At 38.7% G+C, this 5,489-nt stretch overlaps 1 protein-coding gene across 2 annotated transcripts in view; it reads right to left on the reverse strand.

The window, feature by feature from the left end:
* The window catches only part of LOC106869896 (mediator of RNA polymerase II transcription subunit 1), a 207,940-nt gene extending 202,817 nt beyond the window's left edge, over positions 1-5,123 (reverse strand). For both annotated transcript variants that reach the window (XM_052970566.1, XM_052970567.1), the window contains exon 1: positions 3,160-5,123. The gene's annotated coding sequence lies outside the window, so the exon portion shown is untranslated. The remainder of the gene's footprint in view (positions 1-3,159) is intronic.
* Positions 5,124-5,489: the final 366 nt, after the last annotated feature.

The raw sequence follows: 5,489 nt of genomic DNA on the forward strand, positions 1-5,489 counted from the left end.
GCTATGTATATATATATATATATATATATATATATATCATCATCATCGTTTAACGTCTGCTTTCCATGTTGGCATGGGTTGGACGATTTGACTGAGGACTGGCGAGACAGATGGCTGTACCAGGCTCCAATCTGATCCGGCAGAGTTTCAACAGCTGGATGCCCTTCCTAATACCAACCACTCAGAGAGTGTAGTGGGTGCTTTTATGTGCCACCGACACGAGGGCCAGACAGGCAGTACTGGCAATGGCCATGCTCAAATGGTGTTTTTTTACATGCCACCTGCACAGGAGCCAGTCCAGAGGCACTAGCATCGACCTCGCTCAAATGTTATTTTTCATGTGCCAGTAAGGCGACGCTGGTAACGATCACACTCGAATGGTGCTTTTTACATGCCACTGGCACGGGAGCCAGTCAGCGGCCCTGGCAACGATCACTCTGGGATGGTGCTCTTAACGTTCCACTAGCACAGATGCCAATCAGGCGGTGCTGTCATCGACTACGTCAGTGAATTTGATTTCAATTTCACTTGCCTCAACAGGTCTTCGCAAGCCGAGTTTAGTGTCCAATGGTCTTCGCAAGCAGAGTTTAGTGTCCAATGAAAGAAAGGCATGCATAAATGGGCAGGTTACACCACTAGCATAGGCCACAGGTTATGGTCTCACTTGGCTTGCTGGGTCTTCTCAAGTACAGCATATTTCCAAAGGTCTTGGTTACTAGTCATTGCCTCGGTGAGGCCTAATGTTCGAAGGTCGTGCTTCACCACCTCATCCCAGGTCTTCCTGGGTCTGCCTCTTCCACAGGTTCCCTCAACTACTAGGGTGTGACACTTTTTCACACAGCTATCCTCATCCATTCTCGCCATATGACCATACCAGCGCAGTCATCTGTCTTGCACACCACATCTGATGCTTCTGAAGTTTAACGTTTCTCTCAAGGCACTTACACTCTGTCGTGTATGCATACTGACATTACACATCCAGCGGAACATACTGGTTTCGTTCCTTGCAAGCTTACACATGTCCTTAGCAGTCACGGCCCATGTTTCACTGCCATGTAGCATAGCTGTCCGTACACATGCATCAAACCGTCTATGTTTTACTCTGAGCGAGAGGCCCTTTGTCACTAGCAGAGGTAAGAGCTCTCTGAACTTTGCCCAGGCTATTCTTATTCTAACAGCTACACTTTCAGAGCAACCACCCCCGCTACTGACTTGGTCACCTAGGTAACGCAAGTTGTCAACTACTTCTAGTTTTTCTCCCTGGAATGTGGCAGAAGTTGTTCTCTGCACATTTTCAGTGTTTATTGCTCCTGGGCAGCTGCCACATACAAAAACTATCTTCCTAGTTAGCCATCCTTTGATATTGCTGCAGCTCTTATGTGTCCATAGCTTACACTGGGTGTTTCTACCTATGCCTTTTCTACAGATCGAGCAGGGCCATCTACCTGAAGGGATTTGTGGTTTGTTTGCCTTCCTACTTATTAAGACTTTGGTTTTAGCTAGGTTGACTCTAAGGCCCTTCGATTCTAGTCCTTGCTTCCACACCTGAAACTTCTCCTCTAGTCCTGATAGTGACTCAATAATTAGTACAAGGTTGTCAGCATAGGTGAGCTCCCAGGGGCATCTTGTCTGTCTTGAATTCCTGTTATTGCCTGGAGGACTGATAAATAGGAGGGGACTGAGGACTGAACCTTGGTGGACCCCTACCTTTACCTGGAATTCTACACTGTACTCGTTGCCAACCCTCACCTTACTGACAGCATCCCTGTACATGGCTTGCACAGCTCTCACTAACCATTCATCTATCCCTAGTTTCCTCAAGGACCACCAGATAAGGAATCGGGGCACCCTGTCGAAGGTTTTCTCCATGTTAACGAAGGCCAGGTACAGGGGTTTATCTTTGGCTAGGAATTTCTCCTGCAGCTGTCATCATCATCATTTAATGTCCGCTTTCCATGCTAGCATGGGTTGGACGATTTGACTGAGGACTGGTGAAACAGGATGGCAACACCAGGCTCCAGTCTGATTTGGCAGAGTTTCTACAGCTGGATGCCCTTCCTAACGCCAACCACTCAGAGAGTGTAGTGGGTGCTTTTACGTGTCACCCGCACGAAAACGGCCACGCTCGAAATGGTGTCTTTTATGTGCCACCCGCACAAGCCAGTCCAGGGGCACTGTCTTACCAGAAATATAGCATCAGTGGTGCTTTTCCCTGGCACAAACCCAAACTGCATCTCGTCTAGACTGACTCTCTCCCTAATTAGTTGCGCTACAACCCTCTCCGTGATTTTCATTACCTGATCCAACAACTTGATACCTTTGTAATTATTTGTATCTAATGCATCACTTTTACCTTTGTAGCAGTTGACTATGGTGCTGCTACACCAGTCATTGGGTATGACTCCTTCTGGTATCATTACCATGGAATCTAGAAATTCTACAAGCAATTAAAATTTACATACTTGTAAAATTTTAATGGTTGGTGAGTGATTGTGATGGTATGAAAGAAGGTTACCTAGTGATGTTTGATTCCACTATTAATGGTTCCATTGCAGAAATGCAAATCTTAACTCCAACACATATGTATTGTTGAAACACATCTTTTATTCAAGGTAGTAAGTACATCTGAATGGAACAGAAACTTCTATAAGCTACAATACAAAAACATTCAGATCAAAAAAGGCTTCAGAAGAGAAATGTTAGCAATCTAAATAATATTAAAAAGTTTGGAACTGATAGATGAAAATATAATATTACTGTGTATAGAATTCCAAATTTTTGAACAACACATGATTATGGTGGCAAAAATATATGCATGTGTACATGTTTGTATGAAATAAAAAATATACACAGCTGTAATAACCAAAAATATGTATACATTTTCAACATGCATGCAAAGTAAAATATTGAAGTGTGTAGAAGCTCAAAGTACATGACAGTCAACCATCAAATAAACACTACTGTTTGCATTTTAGAACATAATGCCACAGTATAAACAAAACATAGTATCTATGTCAGACAACACAAAGGCTATTATAAAAAAGCCCAACAGACATCAACAGCAAAATCTCAAAAGAATGTAATAATGCTAGAGTTACTAATAGAATTTTTAAGGCAGAACAAGAGTGAGACAAAGAATAACAATTATAATATTTTTACCTAATGTCTTTTATTCAAGAGTTGGAAATATCTGGTCTGTTATTCTGGTCAACACTTTGTGATAACTTGTGTTGATATGAAGAGAATATGGTGTTCTGACATAGAATTGGTATTTTCAGTTGTGAAGTTGGTAAAAGTTGATAAGTAGGAAATTGTTGGTTGCTGTGTTTAGTTCTGTGATGATGACTGAGTTTTATGGCAACTGGTTGTAATTCTAAAGGTACAGATGTCATGTTTTGTATATACTGTGACCTTACATCTTGCTAACAGTAGTTGATTGTAGTTCTGAAGACAACTGAGTGATAATCTGCTACGGTATTTGGCTGAAATGTTGAAGTTGAGACTGTTGTCCAGAAAAGGACAAAGAGAGAGTGTCTTACTGACAAAGAATCTGGAGCACAACTAATTTGTTAAAACAGTTCTATATTTAAATATCCGTCAAATGTAAATAATGTAATTTGTCAAAGTAAAATATCTGTGCATTTAGTCTTAAAGACTGCTATCTTTTCCTCTTCAGGCAACTTTGGGTACCAAAACAACATAGATGAAAACAGTAACTGTGGTCTATTAGTAAAAAACGACTTGCAACAAAAGGAAATGGTCTGATTGGTTCAAAATGACCAAGAAAATGAACCAACCATGTAACGTTTCTTAGTGTTTGCTGCTACGTTCGCTTTACACCTTGGAAAAACATTTGGTAACGGTAGCCGAAGTGAGCAGTTTTCCCTTTGGTAGAACCCTTAATTGAGGGACGTTAATATATGAGATTGCTGACGGAAGATTCGTTTAACGAAGCAACAGACAAGAAACAAAAAATTAAAAGATATAAATGAGATTTAGTGTCCGCTGAAGAATGTTAATGCGCTTTTTTAGGGAATATTTGAAGGAATAGTTTTTAGAAAATGGAAATCAAATAGTATAAACATTACTACTAGATTATGGACTCCTAAAAATGCCGTTCTTCGTTATCTAACCTGCTGAGAAAACCTATTACATCCTATTAGAAAAGTGTTTCGGATATTTTATACGGCAATGACAAAGGGACGTAACTTTATCAAAATATTTAATAAATATGGGTAGATGTGCTCAGATCCGAAACTTCAATCTCTGAAAAATAATTTTGGGTATTTGGAGCGAATTCACCAATGGAGCTAAGCAATTCCTTAAAGTAAAGGTTGTTCCTGTCAAGCTAACCTCAAATTAACAACACAGAATGGTAAAGGTTACTGCTGCTTTTATTCGACCTCTCTATCAAAATCAAGATCGACAAAAAATCGTATTCTATGGAGCTGAAATGGTAATCATTTATGCCAAACACATAACGTCTTGAGTAAAATAACTGACAAGTCGAAAGCGTTACGGTACTTAAAACTACTAAGTTGACCAGCATATAAACAAGCACAGGATATTAATGGTAATGAAACTGACGAAAATTTTAATACAAAATATGTGCCACTCGAAGTTCACCATTAGATTTGTAGAAGAAAGCGAGAAAGAGGACAATAAAATTAAAAAATTTATTTTCATTAGGTGAAATGTATTTGGGATGTATTATCGTTTTGCCTGGGTTTGATTAGATTATCAAGTAAAAACTTCAGGTCTTCCCCTTTATTTATGCATTTAATAACCTTGGGAAAATGTGAACTGCACAACATACCATTTTCTCATAACTATAAATCTGAAATCTCGTACTTTACCAAAATTAAATATTTTTCCAGTGTTAGTAAATGTAAAAATATTGCGGTAGTTTTAATTTAGTTCCATCTTTTCGGAATTTTTTTCTGGAATTATTGTTCTAGCAAATAAAATAAATATTGCCAATTTTTATGGTATTGTCTATTAAAATAGATTTTTTCAAAGATGATTGGAATTACTTGGGACAATACTTAACGATAATAAAATTGTATTGGTTAAAAATGTAATTTTCATCACGTAAGTTCCAAGTACCATGTGCGATATGTTTACTTTAACAAAATGTTACATCCGGTTTCGTGGATATCTGGGATAGCTGATGCGAACTATTTCTGTATAAAAATCTCTAACCATTGCCTATTTGAATGTACGGAAGGTCAATAGCATAACTTATAAACTTGGTGGCGGTAGTATGTGAGAATTTCCAATTGTACTATGATTTTGGAGACCGTACATTTTAGAACTAAATTAACCGAAATGGTCAACTCAGTTCCTTCCTTCCACCCATACTTCTTTCTTTCTTTATTCTTTTCTGAAAGAAGAAAGAAAACGAGTATATTGAAAAAAGAGTTACACGCAAAGCTTTCGGGAAACTGAAATTTCACAGATTGTCATCCCATTTTTTTCTTTTTTTCCTT

The sequence above is a fragment of the Octopus bimaculoides genome, chromosome 9 (assembly GCF_001194135.2).
Source record: "Octopus bimaculoides isolate UCB-OBI-ISO-001 chromosome 9, ASM119413v2, whole genome shotgun sequence".
Taxonomy (NCBI): domain Eukaryota; kingdom Metazoa; phylum Mollusca; class Cephalopoda; order Octopoda; family Octopodidae; genus Octopus; species Octopus bimaculoides.